This window comes from Zootoca vivipara, chromosome 15 (assembly GCF_963506605.1).
Source record: "Zootoca vivipara chromosome 15, rZooViv1.1, whole genome shotgun sequence".
Taxonomy (NCBI): Eukaryota; Metazoa; Chordata; class Lepidosauria; order Squamata; family Lacertidae; genus Zootoca; species Zootoca vivipara.
This window is the reverse complement of record NC_083290.1, coordinates 5,381,416-5,395,465: the sequence shown is the minus strand read 5'-3', so window position 1 is coordinate 5,395,465 and position 14,050 is coordinate 5,381,416. Positions and strand designations below refer to the sequence as shown.

At 45.7% G+C, this 14,050-nt stretch overlaps 1 protein-coding gene across 7 annotated transcripts in view; it reads left to right on the top strand.

Annotated features, from left to right (window-relative positions):
• The window catches only part of BCAS3 (BCAS3 microtubule associated cell migration factor), a 463,105-nt gene that overhangs the window by 354,136 nt on the left and 94,919 nt on the right, over nucleotides 1–14,050 (top strand). The gene's annotated exons all lie outside the window — the stretch shown is intronic.

Here is a 14,050-nt window from a genome sequence, read left to right as displayed (position 1 = left end):
TCCCTCTGTCTGACGAATATGATAACGGGGATAGCCTTTTCTATAACGAGAACTAACATCATATTACCAGCTGTCGTGCCATTGTAAGTGATCAAGACATTTCTTTGGTTCTCAGATTTTATTGTGGTTGTTTACTGGTGTTTATGTTTGATGCATGTACATTTTTTAAAAAGTAGCTGTTAATTAAATAACCACCCCACCCATGTTGCTGATGCAAGGGTGTGGCAATATGATGGGACTAGAGGAAAAGTTGGTTGCACTTCAGCCCCAAAAATGTAGTTCCACCACTGTGTGGAGGCAAGTGATAGGGCAGACTGAGATTGGTAGGGTGATGTCCCCTTATCCGAAATGGACTGGTCCAAAACATCTGGAAGGCACTCAGTTGGGAAAGCTTCTTAGGTGCCACCTATGCTTTCTGACATTCCCTTCATCTTTGGTCTACCAGACACATCTGTTCAAATGAGTCAATTGAGAGGCTGGTTTTGTCTACAACACACATCTTTACATATATAATGCTTAATGATTCCATGTGTAAAATGTCACTTGTGCCATAGATTTCGTGTGTGTTTCATGGTGTGCTGTCCAAGTGGTTGGATGATCCAAACTGGTAGCACAGTTTCCTCTCTTCTTCTTCTTCTTCTTCTTCTTCTTCTTCTTCTTCTTCTTCTTCTTCTTCTTCTTCTTCTTCTTTGGAAATAAAGCAACAGTGAGTTCTTTGTGCCTCTCCCGTTACCCTTCTCTCTTGGGGAATTCTCTGTAGTAATTACTGCTGAGTTGCTGACCACAATACCACCTACTGGTGAGAGTGGAGCTGATCGTGGGCCAACTCTGCTTTATTGCTGACCGCAGCTGCTTTTGACTTCGGCAGCTGTTTCTCCTTTAAGGCAAGACCGTAAAAGTTTATTGAGCAGCTCGCCATCAAAAGCGACATGTTGTCCTCGGCCGGCAAGGCAGGGCTGGAGCCATGTTGAATTACAAGGCTGACACCCCATTATGAGCATTGGTCTCTGGTTTTCTCCCTCTCCTTCCTGTCCACTCCCCTCCCTTTGTGCCTGTTCCTCATCCAGAGTGAGAGTCAGCTTTGGAATAGTGGTGCCAAGTGCCCATTGGGACAGGTAGGGTGGAAGGCAAGGAGGCTCACAGTAGGCGGAGCTCAAAGCCAATGATAGGCAGTGTCAACTATTTCTAGTTCTGCCCCATCTGCAGGGGCAAAACTGAGACTAAGGAGGACCAAGCTGACCAGCAGTGCACAAACCTCCTGAACTGGACGTGTGTAAGAAGGCAGGCAGATTGATGGGGCAGTACCTGGTTTGCCATAATGGACTTGCCTCCAGTGGTTTTGAGGATGAGGAGAGCTCCAAAATTTTATCTTTTCTAGGCTTCCCCAGGACCTACAACTGATGTGCCACCCAAACAGCACCACCATTTTTATTTTGCATGGGGCATTCCAAAAGTTGATGACTTAAACCAGGAGACCTCAACTCTGTGGAGGGTTGACCATGTCTGTGGTGAGCCACAAAATCTTCCAGTTAAGTGATGGGTTATCAGGCCCACCCACCATGACCAGGAAGAGTTAAAGAAGACCTTTTTGACTTGATTTCCTTTCTGGGCAACCTTCTGTGATAGGCAAGGCCAGAAGCAAGGATTGTCAATTTTATCTTTGTCCTGTAGGCTACTTTCTACCCCCACACGCCTGTCTCTGTCCTCTGTCCTCCATCCAGGCAAGGAAGAAACACGATCAAGGACACATCCCAGCGAAGCAAAAACACTCAAGGACAGTGCGTGAAGCAGGGCTAGTGAGGGGAGCGGCCAGGTATGTGTCCCAGGGAGAGTCTCAAGGGCCAGGCAGCTTTCTCCTGAAGCTGTCAGCGCCTAGGTGGGAGAACATCCAAGCAGAAGTGCTTCAGTCACAAACACAGCGTACCGCTAGGCAGGCTGCTATTTTCTAAGTCTTGTTTCCTCTCCATCTGCAATATGGTAATAATGAACAGAAGCCTACCTTACAGGGTTGATGTAAAGATCACTGTGTTGATGTATGTGTCTCTCAGCCCAGGTTCTTTCTTTTTTAGTATTAGTACAAGTGGGACATGCATCAAAAGGTTGCAGGATATCCTCCTCAGCAGGGTTCTTGCCAGCCCACCAAACCCTCCTTCAGGAGACTTAAAAATATAACACTTGACACTTAGAATTTTGTGGTTGCTGAGCATGCTCAATCTTAGCAGACAAGGCTTTTCTTCAGGGAGGGGAAGATCTTAGGGTAGTTGTTGTTCTTAAGTACTTCTGCAAACCTCAGGGTTCCTACGAACATACCAATATGTCCCCTTTGGATTTCACTTGGCGTGTTATGGCTCTATTACTTTTGGCACTCAGCACCTGAGTTTGCTTTAGAGTGAGCAATTGTTGTTTTATTATATTCAAACATGTTGCTCACGTGGGTTACCTTAGTGAAGCGGTTTGTTTTCAGCCTCCCCTGTCCCCCAGGAACAAAGGAATCTGCCTTAAACTGAATCAGACCATCTAGCTCAGCATTGTCTGCACTGACTGACTCCAGAATTTCATGCAAGGTTCTCTCCCATCTCTTTTTTCCTTTCCTTTTTTCTTTTGTTTAAACTCCAAAAAAATGTATACAGTCAATTCTTTACAATAGCATAAAGTAGACATTTCACTGCTGTGACTTCCCTCCACCTCAAATCGACATCTTTTCGTACTCTGTATTTTTGTTTACATTGTGTCTTTGGTTTTTTTAAACGTTCCCCTATTATTAATTTTACATACTCTGCACCAACTTTACGTACTTAGTCTAAACATATCAACAGATTTTATTTGGAACAGTGTTTTTTCATATACTGTAATCCTCAAAGCATTGCCACTCCATCCTTTATTTCTGATTTGACTGGTGTCTTATGACTGTCGTTAATTTGGCCAGTTCTATAAATTCATATAGCTTTTCTATCCAGTCCTCTTTTGTGGGCGTAATGTCCCCTTTCCAGTTACCTGGAGGTAGAGGAGGTGGCAGAGGGGATTGAAGCCTTCTGCATGCAAAGCAGATGCTCTACCACTGAGCTACTGCCCTTCCCAGATTGTTGTGAGGGTGTAGAGGAGTGGAAAGCTTCATCCCCCCCAAAAAAACCAGAATGGACCCCCTTCGATGGAATATGGGGTCACAAGCACATCCTTGGATTCGTAAGGGGAAAATACATACACATTCACACGTACAGAGGCTTTAATACGCTGAGATATCTTCTGCTTTTTGTGCAAAATCTCTGGGTGGTTAAATAAATTAGCATTTCTACATATTTTATAGAATGGCTGTGTAAACAGAAAGAGTTGTGGGATGCATCCCAGTTACCTTTCCATCACCTCTTCTGCTTGGCAGCCAGTGAATCGGAAATGGGGGCTCTTGCTGTGTGACATAGGCCTCCTTCGAAAGACAAGAGAAGCACAACAGTTTCCACAACCCTGTCACTGGCAGCAAGGTCAAGCAGAGGGGTCTCAAGAATGGAGCTTCCTTCAAAGCAGGCAGTGGGATAGGACAAATACAACTCCCTCAGGAGGCTCTTCCTCAATCCAGATTTTAAAACTGAAAAGGCCCTTTTATTTCCACCAACCAAACACCTGTCAGTTGTGGGCAGGGGTGTTGTTAGCTACTTGAAAGACCTGGTGCACAAACCTACAAAGGTCCAGTAAGGTCTAAAGTTGTGCAAACCACTTGGGATATTGAAACCGAATATGGTTTCAGGGCTAAAAGGGGGTGCTGAATTACCTTTAAAATTTTCTTTCTGCACCATTGCTGTTATTACTATTAATTACCCACTCTTCAGCCTGAGATCCCAAAGTTTTAAACAGTTTAAAATACTACATTAAAAACAAAACAAATTCAAATCACAAGAAGGGGGGAGGTAGTTACAATCCGCGCGGCAGCGTCGGCAAGGTTTGCTCTTCCTCTTGCTACCTCTACCTTTTTACCACGACGTAAGTTCAGCACTACCACCCCATCCAGAAAATTGCAGAAATGATACCCCTACTCCTCTGCCCACAGGATGGGGTTGTGAATCAGATTGGATGGCGATGCATCTCTCTGCTGCTCCGTACTGTCAGAGCTGAGGGGCTATTTGAGTGGGGGGCAGATAAAGGTGCCTGGCAGGCTGCAATTGGCCCCCAGACCTGAGATCCTTCCCTCCACCCCATTTTATATGATTGTTGATTAAAGCACAAAGAAGCAATTACCCCTCTCTTCATTTTGACTGGACCAGTTTAGGTCTGGGTTCACCAAAGCTTTTCTGGGGGGGGAGCTGGGGGCACATTTGGAAATCTGAAACTCCTGTGGGGTTCACATAATGCCCATTTCATGGGGGGGGGCTAGAGGGGTGATGCTTCAAAAAGATAACCACCATCAACCCAACACACACCAAAATAAATAAAACACAACGCTCCCCAAATCACAATCCTCTGCCACAAAGCTAAATCCCCCTGAATTTAAAGGGAGGTGGGGCTTAGTGGGCACCCAGGGGGGTGGATGAAGGCACTGTGTTGGAGACCCCTGGTTTAGCCAAATAAACTATATTCAGAGTAGGTCTTCCAACTCTCCATTTCAGACTTAGGAGGAGAAAGAGATGGAGGCAGTTTTCATTACACTTGGTTTTTTTGTTTTTTCATCTTTCCAGGCAAATGAGTGTGCCTTAAAATCAACTTTACCTGCAATCCAAATTTACTTTCTTACTCCTGATTAAGTTATGAAATTATTTCTGTTTTGTTTTCAGAGGGGTGTGGCTAGGGGAAGCCATTCCCATCGCTAAAACGCAGTAGACACAAAGGAATAATATTTAGAAATCCGGTTACTTAAAGGAGCACAGTTATTTTAGCCAGATGTATATGATCTTCTTGCAAGAAGCTGTCATTCCCCACTCCCCCCGCCCCAACTGCTGCCCTTATTTATAGAACTCATTTTCTGGAATCAAGTGTTTTATAGCGAGGTGGAGATTGTAAAGGAGTTGTTTGTAATGAAGTTTCTCTTCGGCCAAAGCTCCCTTCCAGTTTTATATCAGAAATGATCTGAACAGTGCCTTTATGGGGGTGACACTTGAATGAAAGAGGGGATGAAAAAGCCAGTGAGTTAAGGGAGGGGTTGGCGGGGGGAGGACCAGGAAGGCCAAACTGGGGATGGGTGGTGGTGGAGAGAACCTCATAAAAATAGTTGAGATCATTTGCCAGTTATCAAGAAACAGATACTGCTCTTTTATAACAGGGAGCACTCAAAAGTTTCTGCGCTCTTAAAAAGGCAATTAAAACCTTATAACTCCAGAACTATAAACCATTTCTTTCCCCTTCTCCTTTTCATCTGGAACGTCGAGGGCAGATTACAACGCATTAATAATGTTTTGTGTTTAGAGTCCGGGGTTTCTGATGACTTCCAAATGCGAGGCCGCCTTGAAGGAGTCCGGTTTCTCTCGCTCTCTCTTTTAAAAAAAGAGTGCTTGTAAAAAATAAAATAAAAAAGTAAAGCAAAATGTGGTAAGATTGTTATGAAAAGAGAGTGTATTTAGGAAATAGCACTTAGTGGGGTCTCTCTGAATGCTTGCCAGGTCAGGAAACTGAAGTGCAAGGCTTGGCCGACGTTCAGATTACCAACCCCCCCCCCCAGCCCCCAGCTCCTTGACCACACAGTACGTCAAAGAACATGTCACGCGCAAACCAGATCGGCTCTGCCACGCCTACGGACCAGCTTGGCATAGATTTTTTCACATAACCCGGAGCGCCAGAGAGGGAGAGAAAAGAAAGAAAGCATTCCAGAGCGGAGGGAACATTTAAAGAAAAAGAAAAAAAGTACCAGAAATGAATAAATAGATTTATAAAGAAGCAGGAGGAATGGCCTGGGAATGAAACATTAGTTTAGTCTTTTAGGGCACGTTGAGCAGCAGCTTCCCACCACCACCCTGCAGACCGGAACAGAGCCATTTTCAGGCAACACAAAGGGATCTATGGTACACAGAGCAGGTGGGAGGACTTCTGAGGTCTGCTCTGCGTACTTAGAAACCCTGAGGTCCAGCAGCCGGGATCCAGGTGCGAAATAGTAGTGTGAGTGGGAGGAGCCAAGTGTGCAATGGAGGTTCAGGGTGCAGCGAATTTCCTACTGTCTCCCCATAAGCTACACAATGACACCCAGGACAGAATTTGCAGGGCAAGGTGATGAACCTCAGATAGCACCATGGTGTGGGAGAGGGCAGGCAATGGATGAAGATGTGACTTGGGTCTCTGAATGGTAAAGCAAGATTTTTCTAGGGTTGACTTTGTGGGTGGGGGTGGGGGTGCAGTTTGGCTAGCACTGGGAAGGTGGATGGGGGGGGGGAGTCATTTGATTCAGTCCACATTTAAAGGCCAATCCATCCAATTTACACTTTTCCCGAAACAATATGAGAACTGACCTTCAGAATTTGCACATACCTGAACTTTGCGGTACAGTTCTCCAAACAAACAATATTTGCAAAAATGCATCTGTTAGGTAGAGTTGCCATCTTCCCAAAAGTGAAAATCCAGACAAAGTTGTTGAGGTCTTTCTTTTTCAAAGTTTTGGGGCTCTGGGGGCTTTTTATAGCCTTTTTTTAAAAAAATCACCCTACTTGCCATGCGTTCGGCTTTCCCCAGGCATTTTGTGGATGTGTACGGGAAAACCCGGACGTATGGCAGCCCTCCTGTTAGGAGAAATTGTGCCTAAAAGTGAATGAAATAGTGAAAATGGCATGCAAAAATATCTTTGGGACAGTTGCTTGTAAAAATGTGTACACTATTCAAAAATGCATATTCATTAAGTGAAATTCGCATGGAACTGCTAGTGACTTTTCAGGAGAGGTCACATGCCAATGTGGGAAGAGTCTGAGACAAAAGTGGGTGTAGCAATTGATGTTACGCTTACCTTCATACATTCCAGCCACACAAAGGCACACACACACACACACACACACACACACACACTTTAGTCCTCCATCCAGGCATGCAAAAGCCATTATCAGAGTTCAAAGGCACATACCAGCCAGGCAAAAGCACTTGAGGATGGCATAGAACAGGGCTGGTGATGGGTGTGGCTTGAGGAGAGGGGTGTGGCCTGGGGAATGGGAGTGGCTTGAGGGGAGTACTAAAGGCTACACAGAGAGTCCTGGAGGGATGCATTCTGGCCCCAGGCTTGCTTTTCATCGTCTGCATAGAGCAGCCTAGTTTGAGTCAACCCCCATGACCTCATCCACTTAAATAATTTTGTGTTTTTAACAATAAAAGATGGATTCGCCTGCCTGTTTAATCATAATATATAAACCACATTGCACAATGTGAATGATGATCTGTATCAACAACAGACATTATTGATAATTTCTAAAAAAAAAGTAAAGGCTGCTATGCCCAGACTCGGTTTCATTTGTTTGCTTGGTGACATTTGATTGAACGCCTGCTCAAATTGATATTTATGCATTTTTTTTATTTCAATCAATTAGTAGTTACAATATTAAGGGGTGCCCTCTCTTTTTTACTTTTAACTAAAATGCTTTCTACCAAGAAATGGTGGGGATATCCATTATCCAGTGACCTCTTGCATCAAAACACAAATGACAAGTGTTTTGTCCTTCACTGGAATAAAGGTCCGCTAAGTAGATAAATAGGAACCGCTACAGCGGGAAGGTAAATGGCGTTTCCATGTGCTGCTCTGGTTTGCCAGAAGCGGCTTTGTCATGCTGGCCACATGACCTGGAAGCTATACGCCGGCTCCCTCGGCCAATAATGCGAGATGAGCGCGCAACCCCAGAGTCGGTCACGACTGGACCTAATGGTCAGGGGTCCCTTTACCCTTTACCTTTAAGAGACCTTCACTGCTTGTTTTCAGGGTTCCACTCAGCCAGCCAGACCCACTACCAGGATAATTCTATTCCATTTGTCCTCCTCGCCCCTTTTTTCTGCCATTTCCCGCCCACCCAGTCAGCCCACATCTACTGAGCATGCTGAGCCCTCCTTTTAGTGTGAATTTCTCCTAAATACACTTTTTTGTATGCAGTTTTGCCTAATGTTTGCATCTCTGCAAAGCAGCTAGTAGCAGTATTACCAGCCCTTCACCACCAGGACTCGGGGCAGGTTACAACAATTTCAAAGTTCAAAATTAAAAACAGTTAAAACAGATTACAGTCGAAGGAATAGGGTGGATCCTTAAAATGCACATCTCAGGGGTCAAAGGCCATGACAAAGAGGTGAATCTTCAGCATTCACCAAAAGCCGGATAGTGAAGAAGCCAGATGTGCCTCCACGGGGAGGGAATTCTACAACTTAGCATTTTTGCATGCTGGTTTCACAAATATATGCACTTTTGTGCACACTTGCCCCGAAGATATACTTTTTGTTCACATTACTTGACGGGAGAACTGCATTGCAAAATTCAGAGAAGTGCCCATGAATATGGGGGGGGGGCTGCATTTCGGTTTGAGAATTCCTTCCGAAAGTGCGAAATTAGGTAGGCTCATCTTTAAATGCATCCTGAATTGAAATTCTCCCCCATCCCTTGCAATATTTACTACAGCCCTCTGAGTCTGACGAATATTATTCACATGTTGCAGATGTGAGGGTAGAGGCTAGCTGTCTAGGTACTTCATTACAGAAGCAATCGAGCCGGGGACTTCCTGATTTGGAATTTAGAAATGCTTAAATTAAATTGCTAGAGTGCCTGGTTTTAACGTGTGTGTGTGCGTGTAAGAGAGAAAGAGAGATAACAGATGAACAAGGGTCTTAAGTTGTTTCCTGCCTTCAGACAGTAACTCATTAAACCTTTTGAAAGCTTTGAAAATCCAGCCAAGTGTTGTTGCAGTGTTAGCACATTCTCCTCTCCCTAGACTATATACATCTTGGTTATTATTATTTCTACGCTAAACTAGCAGATGTTGCCGGCCAGATTTTAGCTCCTTGAGACATTCCCCACCCCCGAAAAATCGAGACTTTGATTAAAAGCTGAGTTTCTGGTCTTAGCCCAGAAACGCTTAATTGTTCACAAACACCAGATTCCACAACATTCATTGCTCACAAATGTCGCACTTTAGGATCTGTGGGAGTGAAGCTAGGGTACTTGAAAACTCTCAGGGTCTTAAAAACAGTTTTACGTCCATCTTAGAAGGATCCTTTGAGGATTTATTTTATTGATTTTTTTCGTTCATTGCTAAAAGGGATGTTGTGAGGGACGGGGTGGAGCGAGTTGAAAGTTTGAGAACATGTAACCATCTGTGTTGTGGTCGTTCCCCAGAGTGAAATGATAACTCTTGGGAACATAGGAAGCTGCCTTATACAGAGTCAGACCATTGCTCCATGTAGCTCAGTCTTGCCTACACTAACTGGCAGCAGCTCGCTAGCATTTCAGACAGGAGTCTCCCAAATCTACCTGGAGATGCTGGAGATTGAACTTGTCACCTTTTGTATGCAAAACAGATGCTCTAATACTGAGCCTGTACAGTCCAGGATCTCCAGCAAGCATGTGCACCAGTTAGAATAGCTTACATGCTTAGCATAAATAAATTTAGCAATACAATTATGAGTTGGTGCAACCGGTCTACCTTCTAGGTGTTGTTGGACTCCAGCTCCCATCAGCTCCAAACACCCTGCCCAGTTATCGAGGATGATGGGAGTTGCAATTCAACAAACTCCAGTAGGGCTCAGGTTCCCTTCTCGTGGTTTACAGTACAGCTGCCCAAAAATTGCTCTGAGTTGGTTGGATTTTGTAAACGTTTTCAACAGTGTTGGGGGGAAATACCCTCTTTTTAAAAAATACTTCCACACTCCTTGCTTATTGTTTGATTGCCCTTATTTGCTCTCACTCAGTGATCTTCATGTGCCATTAGTAATGTCATCACAGCTAATTCAGTCTATTCTCTTATTGGGTGTCACTGCCCATGTGACTATTCCAGGGAGAAGGAGTAGCTGGGGTTGTTGGCACTTGTTGTTTAGACGCTCTTCTCCCTTCTTCGTTCATCCTTGCTTTCCCAGCCCATTGCCTCATATGCCCAACTGATCTTTAGTCCTATTGGCTGTGTGACCATGCAATCTAATATTTATTTATTTATTTATACATACATACATACATACATACATACATACATACATACCCCGCCCATCTGGCTGGGTTTTCCCAGCCACTCTGGGCGGCACCCAACAGACTATTAAAAACAGAACAAAACTTCAAACATTAAAAACTTCCCTAAACGGAGCTGCCTTCAGAGGTCTTCTAAAAGTCAGATAGTTGTTTATTTCCTTGACATCTGATGGGATGGCGTTCCACAGGGCGGGCGCCGCTACCAAGAAGGCCCTCTGCCTGGTTCCCTCCTGTAATCTCACTTCTCGCAGTGAGGGAACCACCAGAAGGCCCTCCTCGGAGCTGGACCTCAGTGTCCAGGCTGAACGATGGGGGTGGAGACGCTCCTTCAGGTATACTGGACCGAGGCTGTTTAGGGCTTTAAAGGTCAGCACCAGCACTTTGAAACATACTGGGAGCCAATGATCTTACATCATGGACACTCACAAGCAAAACCATATGGGTTGACACCACCAAGCAGATATAACAGCAGTGCAGGCAGATGAGGCTCAGGACTGGGGGACGGGAGAAAGAGGACCCCAAGCAGCATCAAAACAACATGAATATTTGGCACAGTGAGTATCCTCCACCACCACCCCACCAGGTAATCTCTTAAACTGTGTCAAATGTGCAACTGCCAAAGTGAATCTTGAAATGGCAGAATATTCAGTGAAATCTTAGATTCCTCCCCCTTAAAGGTAAAGGGGGCCCCTGACCATTAGGTCCAGTCGTGACCGACTCTGGGGTTGCGTGCTCATCTTGCTTTATTAGCCAAGGGAGGTGGCCTACAGCTTCCAGGTCATGTGGCCAGCATGACAAAGCCGCTTCTGGCGAACCAGAGCAGCGCACGGAAACGCCGTTTACCTTCCCGCTGTAGCGGTACCTATTTATCTACTTGCACTTTGATGTGCTTTCGAACTCCCCCTTACACGCACACATAATTTCCAACAACCTTTTGTGGGTTGGGCCTAGAAAAAAAGAGAGGACAACTGGTTGCAAGTCTCTCAGGAAGCTTGCAGCTTGAATGGAGATTTGAACCCGAGTCTCAAGTTCAAACCTTCTGCCCGCTACATCAGACACAATTAGGGTGGATGGCTCAAGAGGCTCAAACAGCAGTCCCAGATTTGCTACCCATTCCTCCTTTTCAAAACAAACCTCATTTACAGGCCAGCTGGATATACTGCAAAACTTCTTTATTTCCTAGAGACACCTATATGTATAAATTAGCTTATACAAAATAATGTGCAGATTTGCACCATGAGCCTGTCCACCCCCTTCCCCAGTGCCCAGCAGTTCCCCCTGGACTGCACCACACCGATCATGGGAATGTGCCCTGTCAGACCCACACATATTTCTACATCGGTGCAGGCGGAAGAGAAGGCGCCTGGGAGAAATTCTAGGTAGACCTCAGCTTTGCTTTGCTGTGGCCTTTGGTTTCGGACAGACCCGAGTGGTCTCAGCAGATGTATGAGTAAGCACCACATTTTTGCCATACCCCCACCCACCCGCAAATATACATACGCACACACATACAGTGGGAACGTGTTACAAAACATTCTGCCCTTGTTCCCTCCCCCGGGACTCCCGACGAGAGACAAGGAGGCTGACAGCTCTTTTCCTGTTGTAGGTCAGAGCTTCAAGGAACTCTGCAATCTTCCCACCAGCTTTCTTCTCCCCCACCCCTTCTTTTCTCCCTCCTGGAACTCACGGTTAAAATTAGATGTTGGCTGAACTCTGAGAAGTTCACTCCGAAAGCCGTTTCAGAGGCAATTTGTATGGCGGCTTTGCTGCCCGGTCAGTTTTTCTCACAGGACCCGTTTTGGGAAGCCAGTAACCTGGATTGCCCCGACACTTGAGTCATTTAAACGACAGCCGTATCCTTCCCATACATCTGAACTTACAAGGGACCCCCATGGCGTGGTGTGGAGATTAGGCCAGAGATATGCTGGGCTGCCAGCAAGAGGTGCCATAGGTGGTTGTTGTTGTTTAGTCGTTTAGTCGTGTCCGACTCTTCGTGACCCCACGGACCATAGCACGCCAGGCACTCCTGTCTTCCACTGCCTCCCGCAGTTTGGTCAAACTCATGTTCGTAGCTTCGAGAACACTGTCCAACCATCTCATCCTCTGTCGTCCCCTTCTCCTAGTGCCCTCCATCTTTCCCAACATCAGGGTCTTTTCCAAGGATTCTTCTCTTCTCATGAGGTGGCCAAAGTATTGGAGCCTCAGCTTCACGATCTGTCCTTCCAGGGAGCACTCAGGGCTGATTTCCTTAAGAATGGATAGGTTTGATCTTCTAGCAGTCCATGGGACTCTCAAGAGTCTCCTCCAGCACCATAATTCAAAAGCATCAATTCTTCTGGGAGGTGGAGAACATGGCAGCCACCAGCCATTAAAAAGAATTTCTGCTGTCACCACCTTAGACCTCTCAACAGGTTTTGCCTCCTCTCAGGGCACTAAAACAAGGCCACATTCACACCGTACATTTAAAATGCTGTGATAACACTTTAAGCAGTCATAAAAGCATTCTGGAAGTGGTAGGTTTTTTTAGGGGTTGCTGGAAACCACAAGAGGGGAATGCTGCCCTTCTGCTCAAATCCTGCTTGCGGATTTCCCATTGGGGCATCTGGCTGGCCACTGTGATAACAAGATGCTGGAATAGATGGGCCATTGGCCTGATCCAGCAGGCTCTTCGTATGTTCTTAAGGGTGCTGGGAGTTGTTAGAAGGACCCTATTCCCTCCGTGGAGCCATGATTCCCAGAGTTCTCAGTGAAGAGGAATTGAGAGTTAAACCAGACCGGATATTGTCGCTTCTGCCTCACAGAGCAGGTGTAAGGATAGAATGGGCTGGTCATGGGAGAGCCGTGTAAATAAACCTTGGTAGGGCCAGCTAGGTTGAAGACAGTTCCCAGCCCAGTGGTGTTTGTGCCTTTCCTTACACCATCTACAATATAGGTTGGGGAACTTGGGCCGAATCTAGCCCTCTAGACTCTCCCCAGGCCACACCCTTTCCACACCAGTGTTTTTGCCTGGCTGGAATGTGTCCTTGAACTCTGACAATACTTCTTGCTCTCTCGCCTGAATGGAGGGTAGAGGGGTGTTTGTGTAATGCCAGGCTTCTGTGCAAAGGGAAACTTGACTTTCAGTGCTCCACCCACTTTTTCCTCTGGCCTCTCCCACCATTGACATACAGCCCCCAGAATGTTGCCCAGAGAGGAATGTGGCCCTTGGTCTTAAAGAGGTCCTCCACCCCTGGAGAACTAAGCTTTTGGTGGTAGTCCTTTCGCTATACAAACCAAGCCCATCTGGAGGAAGGGGTAGAATTTAGGCCACTTTCTTCCCCGTCGCGCCCCCCCCCCCCATGAGAGAGGACGGAAGAAAGGAAAGCAGGAGTGAAGATGTTTTAAAAAATGAAATGCGTCCTCAGCAACCCCTGAAATGAAAGCAAGGAAGAGCATCTTGCAAGGATGCATTCCATGATGTGCTTCCATGCATCAAATTGGGTGTTCTTACAGTGGGGGAGAGGGTGTGCGGACACTATAAAAAGGAGCAAAGTGTTCTGGTTAGCATCTTCAGCAAGACTCTGGGCCTGCCCCTATATAAGCCAGCTCCTCCCCCCCCCTCCCTTTTGTGGTCAATTCAAAACTCAAAACAGCTTGTAAATAATTTTACACACACACACACGCACATATATATCTGGTCATTCCAAGTCCAGATTGTGTCAGCTTCTTTTGCTCATTTGCTTTTTCTCATTCACATCTGCTCCCTAGTCTCATTACTCTTCTGTTATTACATTCATTGAAGAAAAGACGGGAACCTGGACTTTGCTCTATTCCGCAAATTCGTTTTTAATCCCTCCATTTTATGAACATGCATTAAAATGTCCGCCAAGCAGGAACATGGGAAGGTGCTGTATAACGTGCCAGATTCATTTTCCATCAAGACCGGTGATGTCTGCTCTGACT